Source organism: Chrysemys picta, unplaced genomic scaffold, assembly GCF_011386835.1.
Source record: "Chrysemys picta bellii isolate R12L10 unplaced genomic scaffold, ASM1138683v2 scaf735, whole genome shotgun sequence".
Classification (NCBI taxonomy): domain Eukaryota; kingdom Metazoa; phylum Chordata; order Testudines; family Emydidae; genus Chrysemys; species Chrysemys picta.
The window spans coordinates 2,390-18,937 of record NW_027053442.1 but is presented as its reverse complement, the minus strand read 5'-3'; the positions used below and the strand labels follow the sequence as shown (position 1 = coordinate 18,937).

Here is a 16,548-nt window from a genome sequence, read left to right as displayed (position 1 = left end):
GAGCTAAGCGAAGTCTGTGACTCAGGAGGAAACCTCGGGGCGAGGGGAAAGGGGTGATCTCACTTTGCAGGTCCGAGCTGGTTTGTATGGAGTGGGATCAGTGTGTGAGTGCCGGCCAGGGGTCACAAGTTTCTGTTTGTCACATTGGACCTAAATCCAAGTTTTGCCCTAGCAAAGAGAAGATGTCAGACTTCGTGCTGTGCTGCCCCTGTGCGCTGTTCCCAGAGCGTCCTGTAGCAGGGGAGGGCAGAGCGCTAGGGTGTGTGTCACTGGCTTGTTGGGGTGTTGCTGAAACAGGGCAGAGTAGAGGTTGCATTGTGGGGATGCCATAAGCCTTAACTCTGCATTTCCCCTCCTAAGAACCGAGGGGACAGGAACTCTTACCCAGCGAGGTCACGTTCTCATAGTTCTGCTGCATGACGTCTGTGTAGAGGGCTCTCTGAGTGGGGTCCAGCAGAGCCCCCTGCCCCGCGGTGAAATACACAGCCACCTACTGGAAGCTCACCGGCCCCTGAAACAACAGGTGCCCCCCACTCAGTGCCTGCTGCCCCAGCCACAACTCCACTATTCATGGGGGAAAGGAGCCAATCAAATGGAAGCTCTGAGGGGCTCGCAGTCAGAGACCAACCCCCAAACCACTCATAAGAACAGCCAGCCTGAGTCAGACCAAAGGTCCATCTAGCCCAGTATCCTGTCTGCCGACAGTGGCCAATGCCAGACGCCTCAGAGGGAATGAACAGAACAGGGAATCATCAAGTGATTCACCTGTCGCCTATTCCCAGTTTCTAGCAAACAGAGACCAGGGACACCGTCCCTGCCCATCCCGGCTAATAGCCATCGATGAACCTGCCCTCCATGAATCTATCTGGTACCAGAGCATCCAGGAAACACCCAGGTGAGGGGACGAAGAGAGAGCCCCTGGTCTCTCCCAGCAGATCCATCACACACCTACTAGCCAGGGGCTGATACAGGAGATGGAGCCCTGGCAGGGTCCAGGGACAATTCCCTGGTAGATACCAACACCCTCCTCATTGCGAGGAGCTGGATATGAAGGGAAGGGCAGGGCCCCTACGCTGCCCCTTTCATATTTCGCAGCTGCCGTTGGTCAGTCGGGTCAGGCTCCAGGATTGGGAGCCTGGTCAGTGTTTCCTAACCTCACCTAGGTGGGTTGTTTCCTCTCCCACAAATTAGGGCATTTCCCCTCCGAACCGCATGGCTCTGATCCTAGAATCCAGGGCACTTATTAAACAAGTCCCAGCAGGTTTGCCAGCCCCTGGCCTCCTCCCTTTTTCCACCCTGGGAATTTCCTGCCCCGCTCCCACCTCCAAACCAGACCCAAACCTTCTCACCCCCTGTGTATTGCTGCCCCCTCCCTCCTGCAGCAACCCACCAGCCACCCCCCAAGAACCCCTACCTGAACTGGCTCCGCTGCAGCCATTTCTCTGCCCTGTGCCAAGGGCTGGAGCGAAGCGTGGGCGTCGTTCTGCAGCCTGGCAGGGCGAGAAGGGCAGTTGTGGAGGTGGGAGAACAGGCTTTAGGTACCTTCCCATCACGATTCCCCAGGTTCTTTCCCTGCAGACAGACCCCGAGATTCTGCCATGCTGGGCGACACGTGACAAGGAGAGAAAAGGGGATGAACTGGAGGGAATTTCTACAGACAGGGAAAGCGCGGGCGGGGGATGAATCTTCTCTGGGCGGGGGGAAGGGGGGAGTAGCTCCCTGCCCCGCCTCTGCAGCCCGAGACTCTGCCCACACTCCGCCCCCCGCTCGCCCCCTCCTGCTGCTCCCCAGGGTCTCTCCTCCACCCCCTCCCCATAGCACAGAGGGGTGAGGGGGGAGCGGAGAGGCAGGGAGATGACTGGCAGGGAGGGGTGGCGAGGAAGAACCTGGCAGGTGGGGGGCGGGATGAGGAGGTACGGGCGGCGAGTTGTAGGGGCTCATGGTGCCTGGGCACCAGGAATATTCCTGGCCTGGGGCCCGGCTCCACAAATGTTCGGGGCCGGGTCTCTCCCGCGACCCTGCCTGCCACCCCCATGCGTCCCCCAGTCCCTCCTGCCATCCCCGCACCCTCCATCCCCTCCCCCCCACCTGCCGCCCCCGCACACCCCCCCCCCGCCATGCGGCCCCCGGTCCCACCTGCCTCCCCCAGGCGATTAAAAAAGGCCCATCCCTGCGCTGCGGCCTCTGGGGGAGTGAGGGGGGCAGCAGCGTGCGGAGACCCCCTGGCCTATGCCACCTAGGAGCCGCTGCCCCAGGTAAATGCTGTATCCTCCACCCGCTCCAAGAGCCTGCACCCCACCGCCTACCCCCACATCCCTTCCCACCCCCAAACTCCCTCCCCGCCAACCCAAACACCCTCCCAGGCCCTGAACCCTCTCACCCCTCCTGCACCCAACCCCTGTCCCTGCCCAGAGCCTGCATCCAGCACCCACACTCCATCCCAGAGCTGGCACCCCACACCCCCATTTCCTCCCAGAGCCTGCACACCCGCCCCCTCACCCCCTGCACCCAAACTCCCCCCCAGAGCCTGCACCCTGCACCCCTCCTGCACCCAAACTCCCTCCCGGAACCTGCACCCCTCACCCCTCCTGCACCCCACCACTGCCCCAGATGAGCCTGCACCCAGCATCCCCTCCCACCCTCATTTCCTCCCAGAGCCTGCACACCCACCCCCTCACCCAAACTTCCTCCCAGAGCCTGCGCCCCTCCCCCATCCCACACCCAAACTCCCTCCCCCGTCCTGCACCCCCACCCCTGCCCCAGCCCAGAGCGGGGAAGGGGCAGAGCAGGGGCTGGCAGAGACACGTGTTCACAGTTCTGGTCAGTGGCTCTCAGCGTCCCTGCATCTCCCCCCAAATCTCCCGGCTGCACAGACAGTTCAACGCCCCCCCCCCCCGCCCCGCAACTCCGGCTCCCCCCTCCCCGACACCGCCCCACAGGGGACCCCCCCCAGGAGCCCTTGTGCGGAGTCACTTTCCCCGGGGTCTCCTCCCGGCCCCAGGTCCGATCTCTGGGGCTGTCCGCCCCACTTCCCCCCCACCGCTCCCGAGCCCAGCCCCTTCCTGTGCGTCCGGCCGGGCTGCAGCCAGCGCCTGCCCCAGGATCGCTGGGAGACGGAGCGTCCCGGGCAGATCTCCGGCTGGGGGGGAGCGGGGGAAGGGGCGTGACCCACAGCCCCCTGCCCTCCATTGCCAGCTTCTCCCTGCCCCTCCATTGCCAGCCTCTGGATGCTACCCCCGCCGCCCATTGCCAGCCCCTCCCTGCCCCCCTTGCCAGCCTCTGGCTGCACCGCCCACCCCCCATTGCCAGGCTCTCCCTGCATCCCCCGGCCCCTCATTGCCAGCCTCTCCCTGCCCCTCCACCCCACATTGCCACCCTCTGGCTGCACCACCCTGCCCTCTATTGCCAACCTCTCCCTGCACCCCCCGCCCCCCATTGCCATCCTCTCCCTGCACCCCCCTGCCCCCCATTGCCAGCCTCTCCCTGCATCTCCCTGCCCCCCATTGCCAGCCTCTGGCTGCACCCCCCGCCCCCATTGCCAGCCTCTCCCTGCCCCCCGTCCCCCATTGCCAGTCCCCCCTACCCCCTATTGCCAGCCTCTGGCTGCGAACACGCCTGGTGAGGGGCGTTTGAACCCTAACAACCGCCTGGTTCCTAATGTCCTGGGGAGCCTGTGGAGCAGCATCGCCCAGACAGTTCGGGAAGCCCCTTGTGTGATGTTACGTGTTCAAAACCAGGGACCCTCCATAGGCCACAGCTGTGACCCAGCTCTGCCGGGCTGTCCTCTGAGAGAGGAGCCGCTCCAGATCCGGCTGGGGTCACGGGGCACTGGGGCGACGGGACAGCCCGTGTCTCTGGGACAGGCTCGTCTGGGGCTGGCTGGACCAGGGAGGAGCAGTGCAGAGGGATTGCTGCACAAGTGAGCCTGTGGCAGGCGTGTTTGTGCCCATTGCACATCCGGCACCGACCCCTGGTGCTGCTGGGTCTTGCTCAGAGACAGCGGCCTTGTCCTCCTGCCCCCAGGATCACGCACAGACAAGGCGGCTGGGCAATTTTTGTGTCATTTCCTATATTTGTACAGCTCCCAACCTCAACATCCTGGGGAGCCAAACCGACCCCCCCCCCCCAACTCATCCTCAGACCAAGGCCCTTTGATCCACCAGGCGCAGACCTCTGCCCCTTGAGCTGCAGCGTAACCGAGAGCAGTAGCTGTTTCCCTGCCCATGGCCCAGGCACCAGAGGGGGTGAGCTAGTGTCTCTGGGCAGTCAATATCGCCTAGACGAAAGAAAGTTTAGCCCAAACAGGGACGTTAGCTGGATCAATGAGACATGAGGGTGACAGGGATGTTGTCGTGGGGCAATCAGGTTGGTCAGGCATGACTTGCCCTTGGTGAATCCAGGTTGACTGTTCCCGATCACCTTCCTCTCCTCCAAGTGCTTCAAAATGGATTCCTTGAGGACCTGCTCTATCATTTTGCCAGGGACTGAGTGAGGCGGACCGGTCTGTAGTTCCCCAGGTTCTCTTTCTTCCCTTTTTTAAAGATGGGCACTATATTTGCCTTCTTTCCAATCTTCCAGGACCTCCCCCAATCATAGAATCTCAGGGTTGGAAGGGACCTCAGAAGGTATCTAGTCTAATCCCCTGGTCAAAGCAGGACCAACACCAACTAAATCATCCCAGCCAGGGCTTTGTCAAGCCTGACCTTAAAAACCTCTAAGGAAGGAGATTCCACCACCTCCCTAGGGAATCCATTCCAGTACTTCACCACCCTCCTAGTGAAAAAGTTTTTCCTAATATCCAACCTAAACCGCCCCCACTGCAACTTGAGACCATTGCTCCTTGTTCTGTCATCTGCCACCACTGAGAACAGTCTAGATCCATCCTCTTTGGATCCCCCCTTCAGGTAGTTGAAAGCAGCTATCAAATCCCACCTCATTCTTCTCTTCTGCAGACTAAATAATCCCAGTTCCCTCAGCCTCTCCTCATAAGTCATGTGCCCCAGCCCCCTATTCATTTTTGTTGCCCTCCACTGGACTCTTTCCAATTTTTCCATATCCTTCTTGTAGTGTGGGGCCGAAAACTGGACACAATACTCCAGATGAGGCCTCACCAATGCCAAATAGAGGGGAATGATCATGTCCCCCGATCTGCTGGCAATGCCCTTACTTATACAGCCCAAAATGCCGTTAGCCTTCTTGGCAACAAGGGCACACTGCTGACGCGTATCCAGCTTCTCATCCATTGTAATCCCCAGGTCCTTTTCTGCAGAACTGCCGCTTAGCCAGTCGGTTCCCAGCCTGTAGCAGTGGATGGGATTCTTCCGTCCGAAGTGCAGGACTCTGCACTTGTCCTTGTTGAACATCTGGCTGGGCCTGAGCCCCCTTCCGAGGGGCAATGGGGTTCGGCGGGTCTGTGCTGTGTCCCCTCCTGAGGGTGAGGGAGGACGGTGAGCGAGATCCCCCTGTGCAGACGATCTCCTCACACGGTGGCTCCCAGCACTCTAGCCCAGCACTGAGTGTCCCAGAGAGGAGCGGGGAGAGGCCAGGCCAGGTTGGGATTTTGGAGGAGTGATGTGGTTGGTGTGGAGGGCAGTTCAGGTCTCCGGATGGCGGGGGTGCTCTGCACCTCTGACCTCGCAGGTGCCTTGTCACTAGTGTGCCCCTCTCCCGTCTGCACTAGCCCCTGGAGGGCCGTGAGCACAGGAGTCAGAGCGGGTCCCTGAGGGTTGGTAGCCTCCTGCCCTGAGCCTCAGAGACCCTTTCCACCACAGAGACGGCTGGACATTTCATCTCCGTGCTCCCCTCTGGTTGCTAGCTGATGCCCCTGCACTAGCATGATCCGCTCTCTGCCCTGCGGGACCCCTCTCGCGGGCAGGGTCTGCAGAGCCCCGTGCTAAGGGGCTGATCTGCCGTCCTAGGCAGAGGGACACGCCATCCAGGTGAGCCCATGGGCGTTGAGCTCGGTGACCAGGAATGTGCCCTGCACTGAGCTGCCGGCATGGCATGGGCTGGCCTGTGGGGGCAGGTGGGCTGCTCTGTCTCACACTCCGGCCCCTCTGCAGCTTCCTGACTGGGAAAGTGACTTTAAAAGAGCATCTCGATGGCCGTGGGGCTGATTGCTGAGGGGAAGCTGCCCGACCACCTCTCCTCGCGCCGTCCCTGCAGCGCGGCCTGGCCTAGTTCATTGGTGCAGGGGTAGAGCCCTGCTGCACTGGGGAGCGTCACGGAGGAACGGCTAGATGACGCCGTCGCCAAGGAAAAAAAGTGTCCTGTTAACCGCACAGTGCCCTGAGTTGAGCGAAGGAGACCCTGTGGCCCCCCCCCCCGCCCGCTGCCACTGACCTACCCCTGTCGGCCCCTCCCAGAGAGTAATGGGGCCATGTACTTTTATCTGAGCTTATCCGACCCTGTGACATACGGGGGTCAATGTTGCTCCTGACCCTGTCCCCGCACCTGCTGCTGTTGCAAACAGGCCCCGTTGTGGGGGGCAGGTGAGGGAGGGGAAAGGGAACAGGCCATGTTGGGGAGGGGAGCAACGTGTGGGCAGTACATTGAATCAGCGCAGGCTGTGACTTCACTTTCTGCCCTATGCCCCGAGCTGCCGAGGGGCCAGATGACGCCCAGCGCCTCTGTGAATACTGGCTGAATGCTGGTAACGTCCCCTTCACACAGATCAGGAGAGTCCTTTTATCCCCCGTTTGTGACAATCGAGAACAAACCCCTGCTGGCTGACGGGGCACATGCAGTGGAGCCGGGCGGCGTTGGCGAGGAGCGGTACCGCAGTGCCGGCCCTTGGAGACGTTCTCTGCTTAGGACAGTGCACGGTGTGAGCTCTCACCGCGCAGCCTCCACACTGGAGTAGTTACTCTCAGGAATCGCAGCCCTGATGGAATTACATGGCACAGCCCTGGAGGGGGAACTGCCAAAGAAACCCACCGCAGGAGCATTCAACTCAGAAAGGGGAACTGCACAGACGTGAGGGGGCTCGTTAAATGGAAATTAAAAGCAACACGCCAGGGTGAAATGCCAGCAAAGCGCACGGAGACTGTTTAAAAACACCATGCTAGAGGCTCCCACTACATGTATCCGCAAATAAAAAACAAACCAGTGCGAGGATAAAAAAAATGCCCCCAGGGCTAAACAGCCGAGTAAAAGAGGCACTTTGGAAGTCAAATCCTAGTGAGGAAAATACAAAGACGCATAAACTCTGGCAAGTCAAATGAAAAGTATAATAAGGCCAAAAAAGAACGTGAAGAGCAACTAGCTAAGGCACAACAACTAACAGCAAAGTACTGGTTAAATACATGGGATGCAGGAAGTCTGCCAAACAGTCAGCAAAGCCACTAGGCGATCGAGGCGCTAAAGGAGCACTCCAGGAAGACCAGGCCATTGCGGAGAAACTTCTGTCTTCAGTGCAGAGGATGCGGAGGAAATCCATACGCACCAGCCCTGCTTTTTAGGTGACAGATGCTAGAATCAAAGAATTATAGACCCATCGGGTTAGAAGGGACTGCAAGGTTCAGGGAGGGCGTTTGGGTGCAGGAGGGGGTTTGGGGTGCGGGCTTTGGGACGGAGTTGGGGTGCGGGCTCTGGACTGGGACAGGGGGTTGGGGTGCAGAAGGGGGTGCAGGCTCTGGGCTGGAGCATGGGGTTGGGGTGCAGGAGGGGGTTTGGGGGCTGGGTGTGAGAGGGGGTTTGGGTGCTGGGTGCAGGCTCTGGGCTGGGACAGGGGGTTGGGGTGCAGGAGGGGGTACGGGAGGGGGTTTGGGGGCACAGGAGGGGGTTTGGGGGCTGGGTGTGAGAGGGGGTTTAGGGGCTGGGTGCAGGCTCTGGGCTGGGACAGAGGGTTGGAGTGCAGGAGGGAGTTTGGGTGCTGGGTGCAGGCTCTGGGCTGGGGCAGGGGGTTAGGGTTGGGGTGCAGAAGGGGTGCAGGCTCTGGGATGGAGTTTGGGTGCTGGGTGCAGGCTCTGGGCTGCGGCAGGGGGTTGGGGTGCAGAAGGGTGTGCAGGCTATAGGATGGAGTTTGGGTGCTGGGTGCAGGCTCTGGACTGGGACCGGGGGTTGGGGTGCAGGAGGGGGTGTGGGAGGGGGTTTGGGGGCTGGGTGTGAGAGGGGGATTTGGGTGCTGGGTGCAGGCTCTGGGCTGGGACAGAGGGTTGAGGTGCTGGAGGGCGTATGGGAGGGGGTTTGGGTGCTGAGTGCAGGCTCTGGGCTGGGACAGAGGGTTGGGGCGCAGGAGGGAGTTTGGGTGCTGGGTGCAGGGGGTTGGGGTGCAGGAGCGGATACGGGAGGGGTGTTGGGGGATGGGTGTGAGAGGGGGTTTGGGTGCTGGGTGCAGGCTCTGGGCTGGGACAGAGGGTTGAGGTGCTGGAGGGCGTATGGGAGGGGGTTTGGGTGCTGAGTGCAGGCTTTGGGCTGGGACCGGGAGTTGGGGTGCAGGAGGGGGTGTGGGAGGGGGTTTGGGGGCCGGGTGTGAGAGGGAGATTTGGGTGCTGGGTGCAGGCTCTGGGCTGGGACCGGGAGTTGGGGTGTAGGAGGGGGTTTGGGGGCTGGGTGTGAGAGGGGGATTTGGGTGCTGAGTGCAGGCTCTGGGCTGGGGCAGGGGGGCAGAAGGGGGTGCAGGCTCTAGGATGGAGTTTGGGGGCTGGGTGCAGGCTCTGGGCTGGGACAGAGGGTTGGGGTGCAGGAGGGGGCATGGGAGGGGGTTTGGGTGCTGGGTGCAGGCTCTGGGCTGGGACAGGGCGTTGGGGTGCGGGAGGGGGTGCAGGGTGTGGGGCTGGGCCAGGGATGAGGAGTTTGGGGTGCAGCAGGCAGGCTGCCCTGGGGCTGGGGTGGGGGGCCAGAGGGGAAGATCCCCCCAGGGACAAGACACTCACCCAAGCGCCGCAGCAGCTCCCCAGATGTCCTAGCTCTTCTCTTGCCCTTACATCCTTCACTTCTCTGGCCATTGGTTTGCTGCATCTCTGAGTCCTCTCTCTATATGCCCTGGCCCAGCAGCTAGTTACCCAGGCTACCCTCCCATTGCCATCCGTGGAGGTATCCTGGGCTGTCAGGGCTGCAGGTTTTGGCCCATGGTCAGTGCAGGCGCTACGGCTGCTGCACACCTACGTGGTGACTCCTGCAGCCCATCGCCAAACTGCGGGGCCATATTCTGCAGGGTGGCCTCCCTGGCTGAGATTCTGGGAGCAGAGACACCCTGGATTCGAGAAGGAAAATGACCCCACCAGAACACACTGGAAATGGCTCCCAGAGACGTCCCAGTGACACCCGACTGTGCAGCCCAGGGGTTCTCTGGCAGAAGTTCTCCTGCTTCTTCATTGTCACCACGGGCAAGAGTCTGGCAGTGGGAATGGAGCGGGGGTGTCTGCAGGCAGAGCCTTCCATGGCTTTCTGAATGGGAGCCTGACAGAGCTTGTGCCCGTGGTGAAGGGCCCAGATTCAATCCCCACCCGTGCCCATGGGGTCTCTGTGGCCAAGGGTTCCCTTACCCATCACTGCAGGCTGTGCAGGAGGTGGAGGAGAACCTGGCCATGGAGGAGGCAGCGTCTCTGGGTCTGAGCAGCACCGGAGCTGGGGGAGCCGGACGGGAGCTTCTGGTACGGGAGGTTTCACATGCGGTCCATGGAGCTGGAGAGGACAGAGCTGGGCCCAGAGTCCTGGGGCAGCTCCTCAGTTAGTTCCTGTAAGACCCAAAGGAGAAGGTCAGATTCAGGCCCCACTGACCCCTGGGCACTTCCCAGAGAGGCTGCCCAGACACAGCCAGCAGGATCCTCTGGCAACACAGCTGGGCCCTGTCCTCCCGATTCCTTCTTTCCCTTCCAACTTGACCCTTGTCCAGCCTCTCGTAGCTGCCCCTTACCTTTCCACCCCCAGCCTCAGCTTACCCTCCAGTCCCACGATTCCCCACCTGCCCCCAGCGCTTACGCTCAGAATTTCCTCTTGGCGGTGCCCAGACCTCAGCCCCAGGAATCCCTGCTCTCTGCTGTCCCCTCCAGTGCCCTGCCCAGGGGAGCCCCCTCCTTGTCCGAGATCTCCTGCCCTCCCACCAGGTCCCCACAGCCGTCTCTCACTCATCTCTCACTCTTACCGCTGTCTTCTCCACCAGGGCCGCTTTGGAGCAGGGTCTTTCTAGGCTGTCCAGCCACCCTTCTGTGCGGTGAAGCACATCGGAGCGGGGGGTGGAGGGAGGCGATGCTTCATCGAGTTTCATAGAGCTTAAGGCCAGAAGGCACCATTGGATCATCTCATCTGACCTCCTGAATGTTCCAGGCCATTAAATTTCACCCACCTACAATCTGAGTCTCTCACTGTAGGTCATTTTCTCCAGCTCTCAGATCATTTGTGTGACTCTTTTCTGCACCCTCTTCAATTTAACACCCTCCTTTTAAAACATAGACACCAGAACTGGCTGTCACTATTCCATTATCTCTCTCACTAATGCTATAGAGAGAGGTAAGATTCCCCCCCTGCTCCTACTCATTACTGCCCTATTTACACATCTGGGCAAGGGGGACCTGGCCATGGAGGTGGAAGAGGACTTGGCCTTGCCCTCCTCCTCCTCCTCCTCCTCCTCCAAGTCATCCTCTTCTGCTTTCTTGTCCATGACCACGTGCTCCATTCCTATGGCCAGGTCCTCCCCCTCCTCTTCTTCTTCCCCCTGCATCAGCACATCCTCCTCCTCCTCCATTCCTGGGTCCTCCTAGTCTATAGCCAGGTCCTCCCCCTCCTCTTCTGCCTCTTCTTCTTCCCCCTGCATGGCCACATCCTCCTCCTCCTCCTCTGTGCCAAGTCCTCTTCCTCCTGCTCCTTCTCCGTGGCCAAGTCCTAATCTTCTTCCACTTCCTTTTCCTCCATAGCCAGTACCTCCTCTTCCTTCTCTTCTTTCTCCTGCATGGCCACATCCTCGTCGTCCTCCATTACTGGGTCCTCTTCCTTCTCCTCCTCCTGGTCCAGGTCCTCCTTGTCCTCCTCTGTGGCCTGGGCCTTCTCCTCTTCCTCCATAGGCAGGTGCTCCTCTTCCTCCTCCATGGCCAGATCCTTCTCTTCTTCCTTTTGCTCCATGATCAGATGTTCCTCCACCAAGGCCACGTCCTTCTCTTCCTCTTCCTTTACCTTCTTCTTCCTCCTCCTTCTCTGTGGTCAAGTCCTCTTCCTCGTCTATGGAGAGCTCCTCCTCCTCCTCTTCTGCTGACAAATTCTCCTCCTCCTCTGTAGACAGGTTCTCCTCCGCAGACTTAATAAGCCCAGTTCCCTCAGCCTCTCCTCATAAATCATGTGCTCTGGCCCCCTGATTATTTTCATTGCCCTCCACTGGGCTCTCTCCAATGTGTCCACATCCTTTCTGTAGTGGGGGGGGGGGGGCAAAACTGGATGCAGTACTCCAGATGTGGCCTCACCAACGTCGAATAGAGGGGAATGATCACGTCCCTCGAACTGCTGGCAATGCTCCTACTAATGCAGCCCAATATGCCGTTAGCCTTCTTGGCAACAAGGGCACACTGCTAACGCGTATCCAGCTTCTCATCCACTGTAACCCCAGGTCCTTTTCTGCAGAACTGCCGCTTAGCCAGTCGGCACCCAGCCTGTAGCGGTGCTGGGATTCTTCCGTCCGAAGTGAAGGACTCTCTTGGCACCTGCAGACTCCACCCCAAGGGGCCCCTCCTAGCGCCTGAGTCACAAGGGCTGCTGTGCCCTGGGGAAGTGTTTAGTGCCCAATAACAGACGAGGATCACCATCCAGGCACAAGGGGTACAAATCTATCACAATCCCCCCAGGAACAACACAACAAGTGAGGGAGCTTATTGGGCAGAGGGAAGAAAGGCCTGGGGCTAAGGAAAGAACAGGAGCAACTAGACTAATAACCCATCAACAATAACAGCATTTACAAGGGGCCCGACCCCCCCACAACCAGCTCCCTCCCAGCCCCTGTGCAGCAGAATGGGAGTTGAGTATCAATTCTCTAGGGGCTGATGCCGCCCTGTACTCCTTGGCCAGCTTGAAATTCACAAGGAAAACAAGCACACGTGGGGATCCTTACCAGGTCTTCAGTCTCAGTGTCAGTGGGCACCTCCCAGGCTGTGCTGCGTCTCCCTCTGCTCCACTCCAGCAACAGCCAACAACCGAATGTAAACCGAGCCCTTTGTCTCTGAGCGCTGGCTTCTGATTGGCTCTGGTGGTCGCTCCCCGCGTGTTCCGTCCCCGCCCGGCATTCCGGGCATTCTGGGAAGCGGGATCCTGAGTTCCGCAGCCATTGCAGTGGTGGATTAACGCATAGGGGGCCCATGCCCAGGGGCCTCGGGCAACTTGGGGGGCCCATGCCCAGGGGCCTCGGGCAACTTGGGGGGCCCATGCCCAGGGGCCTCGGGCAACTTGGGGGGCCCTGGGAAAATCTCATGATGCTCGGGCCGGATGATTTTGCTGCTGATTTTCCCCACAGAAATGTTTGTAATCAAAATCACTATATATATGAGGTTTCTACTGGAAGTTAACTTGACTGCGTTCGATTATACAAAATGGGAATGTAATCAGGGTACAGTATTATACAAAAATAATTAGAGCAGTGCAAGGGATATTAGGCAAAAAAGAATTTGCGTGTGTAAATATTGGTGTGTAATTATGTAAGGTTTTAAGGACCTAAACCACACTCATGGTTTGTAAAATCCTGTTTGTAGGTTTGAGATAAATTAGGTTTGTTTTGTTCTGTTTTGAAATAAAAAAATAATGGCACTAAAACTCCATTTCAATCTCACATCCAAAGTTCCCTGCTGCAGCTCTGCAGGCTGGAGCCTGCACCTCCCGTGACAGGCAGGGGCTGGTGCAGAGCGTGGCAGGGCAGGGCGACGACATCTCCCATAACAGCTGGGCCCTTTCACAGCAAGGGCAGCACCTCCCCACAGTAGCACGGACCCCACCTACTCCTCCTGCTTTCTCCTGACAACAGCATCACCCTTCCTGGCACCAACTCATGGCAACTTCTGCTTCCGGACTCACACCGGAAATGGGAAGTCTGGGCCAGGCCTTGCAGTGGCTGACAGGACATGGAGGCCGGAGAGACAACCACTCCCATGGTGCCATGGCCCTCACAGTGGCTGATGGGAGATGGAGGCAGGAGACACCACATCTCCCATGGTGTCACGGGGCCCGGCGTGGCTGAGGGGAGATAGAGCCCTGCTGAGACGCTACATCAATATCTTCATCAACGATGTAGATAGGGTGACCAGACAGCAAATGTGTAAAATCGGGACGGGGGTGGGGGGTAATAGGAGCCTATATAAGAAAAAGACCCAAAAATCGGGACTGTCCCTATAAAATCGGGACATCTGGTCACCCTAGATGTAGATCATGGCATAGAGAGTGCACTTATAAAGCTCGCGGACGATACCAAGCTGGGAGGGGTTGCAAGTGCTTTGGAGGATAAGATTAAACTTCAAAATAATCTGGACAAACTGGAGAAATGGTCTGAAGTAAACAGGATGGAATTCAATAAGGACAAATGCAAAGTGCTCCACTTAGGAAGGAGCAATCAATCAGTTGCACACATACAGAATGGGAATTGACTGCCTAGGAAGGAGTACTGCAGAAAGGGATCTGGGGGGGTCATAGTGGATCACAAGCTAAATATGAGTTAACAGTGTAACGCTGTTGCAAAAAAAGCGAACATCAGTCTGGGATGTACTAGCAGGAGTATTGTAAGCAAGACACGAGAAGTAATTCTTCCGCTCTACTCCGTGCTGATTACGTGTCAACTGGAGCATTGTATCCAGTTCTGGGCTCCACATTGCAGGAAAGATGTGGACAAATTGGCGAAAGTCCAGAGAAGAGCAACAAAAATGATTAAAGGTCTAGAAAACATGAGTTTTGAGGGAAGATTGAAAAAACTGGGTTTGTTTAGTCTGGAGAAGAGAAGACTGAGAGGCGACATAACAACAGTTTTCAAGTACCTAAAAGGTTGTTACAAGGAGGAGGGAGAAGAATTGTTCTTCTTAACCTCTGAGGATAGGACAAGAAGCAAGGGGCTTAAACTGCAGCAAGGGAGGTTTAGGTTGGACATTAGGAAAAACTTCCTAATTGTCAGGATGGTTAAGCTCTGGAATAAATTGCCTAAGGAGATTGTGGAATCTCCATCCTTGGGGAGGTTGAAGAGCGGATTGGACAAACACCTGTCAGGGCTGGTCTAGATAATACTTCGTCCTGCCTTGAGTGCAGGGGACTGGACTAGAGACCTCTCGAGGTCCCTTCCAGTTCTACGATTCTATCTCCCAGCATGCATTGCTTCACTCTTCTCTCCCCTCCCACCCCGCTTCTCCTTGCAGGGGCAGCCTCAACCGCATGACTGAGTTTGTGGCCCCAGGTTTCCCCTCCCCTCCTCGGAGCAGGCCCCCCAGGCTCCATAGGGTTTGCAGGTGGGGAGCCCCCCCAGGGTTGGGGTCGGGCTCAGGGTCCAGGGGAGGTTTGGCAGGTGAAGGGACCTGGGGGTGTTGCCTGGGGGGGTTGGAGAGCAGCAGCGAAGGGGAAGTTGGACACTTGCAGAATGGAAGACAGGGAGACAAGGCTAGTGAGGTGATATCTGTTACTGGACCAGCTTTGGAGCCACACAGGGTCTTCTTCACGTCGGGGAAAGGTGCTCAGCGCGTCTGTCATAACTATAAAGGGAAGGGTATCAGCTGTCCTGTGTACAGTACTATAAAACCCCTCCTGGCCAGAGACTCCAAAATCCTTTTCCCTGTAAAGGGTTAAGAAGGTCAGGTAACCTGGCTGGCATCTGAACCAAAGAACCAATAAGGGGACAAGATACTTTCAAATCTTGGTGGGGGGAAGGCTTTTGTTTGTGCTCTTTGTTTGGGTTGTTGTTCGCTCTTGGGACTGAGAGGGACCAGACATCAATCCAGGTTCTCCACATCTTTCTAAACAAGTCTCTCCTATTTCAAACTTGTAAGTAAATAGCCAGGCAAGGCGTGTTAGTTTTCCTTTGTTTTCTCAACTTGTAAATGTACCTTTTACTAGAGTGTTTATCTTTGTTTGCTATACTTTGAACCTGAGGCTAGAGGGAGGTCCTCTGAGCTCTTTAAGTCTGATTACCCTGTAAAGTTATTTTCCATACTAATTTTACAGAAATAATTTTACCTTTTTCTTTAATTAAAAGCCTTCTTTTTAAGAACCTGATTGATTTTTCCTTGTTTTTAAATCCAAGGGGGTTGGATCTGTATTCACCAGAAGTTGGTGAAAGAAGGAGGGGAGATGGTTAATTTCTCCTTGTTTTAAGATCCCAGGGGGGTTGAATCTGTATTCACCAGGGGTTGGTGAAAGGAAGGAGGAGGGATGGTTAATTTCTCCTTGTTTTAAGATCCCAGGGGGGTTGAATCTGTATTCACCAGGGGTTGGTGAAAGGAAGGAGGGGGGATGGTTAATTTCTCCTTGTTTTAAGATCTCAGGGGGGTTGAAACTGTATTCACCAGGAGTTGGTGGGAGAAGGAGGGGGAGTGGTTCATTTCTCCCTGCTTTAAGATCCAAGGGGTTTGGATCTGTATTTACCAGGGAATTGGTGAAGAGTTTCTCAAGGCTTCCCAGGGAAGGGAATCCATTTGGGAATGGTGGCAGTGGACCAGATCTAAGCTGGTAGTTAAGCTTAGAAGTCTTCATGCAGGCCCCCACATTTGTACCCTAAAGTTCAAAGTGGGGAAGCAGCCTTAACAGCATCACACGTACATACAAGGTGGAGCGCTCAGCCCCGAGTCCCAGCTATTCCCTACTTCCTGGAACAGAGGGGGCCTGTCCCCACTGGCCTATAAACAGCCCCACTGTGTAACCCAGAGGTGGCTGCATCTTAGCACCAAGACACCAGCGGTCACTGCTCTAGTGGAGATGGTACACACAGGCCACTGCCCCACGTGGCTACCAGAGGTCACAGACTGGGCACTGGTTGGGGGGATACACGCAGGGCACTGCTGCACCTGGCCACCAGGGGTCACTGCTGCAATGGTGGTGGTAGGGGAATGAAACAGGCCACTGCCTGAAGTGGCCACTACCACAATGGTGTGTGTGTGTGTGGGGGGGGGGAGATACCAAGAGGGCACTGCCACACCAGGAGGTCACTGCTCCAATCACTAGAGATACACATCGGGTAGTGCCCCAACTGGCCAACAGGGGGCACTGTGTCAGACAGAGAGAGAGAGGGAGAGGGGTGTGTGTGTGGAGAGAAGAGGAAATCAAAGGCCACTGCCTCACTTAGCCCCCAGGGGTCACTACCCAAATAGAACACACACACACACATGGCACTGCCCCAGCTGGCCAGCAGGGGTCACTGCCCCAGTTGGGGGATACACAGAGGGCACTGCCCCACGGGCATGCAGGGATCAGTGCCTGCCATACCTGGCACAGAGGGTGAGGGGGAGCTACACACACGGCACTGCCCCACGTGGCCAACAGGGCACATCCCTAGTGGGGAGTGACGCACACCAGGAGCAGGGCTCACGGCCACAATGGCGTTGGAAGATACGCAGGCACTGCCTGACACCCAGGCCCCTGCCCCCTTGGGGGAAGTGAAGAACA

General features: G+C 57.6%; 1 long non-coding RNA gene across 1 annotated transcript; it reads right to left on the bottom strand.

The window, feature by feature from the left end:
- Positions 1 to 7,206: 7,206 nt before the first annotated feature.
- Positions 7,207 to 16,094, bottom strand: LOC135979238 (uncharacterized). Its single transcript, XR_010596563.1, has 2 exons — positions 12,038 to 16,094; positions 7,207 to 9,680 (listed from the first exon to the last, which is right to left on the bottom strand). It is a non-coding gene; the product is annotated as an uncharacterized LOC135979238 (long non-coding RNA).
- Between the last annotated feature and the right edge of the window lie 454 nt (positions 16,095 to 16,548).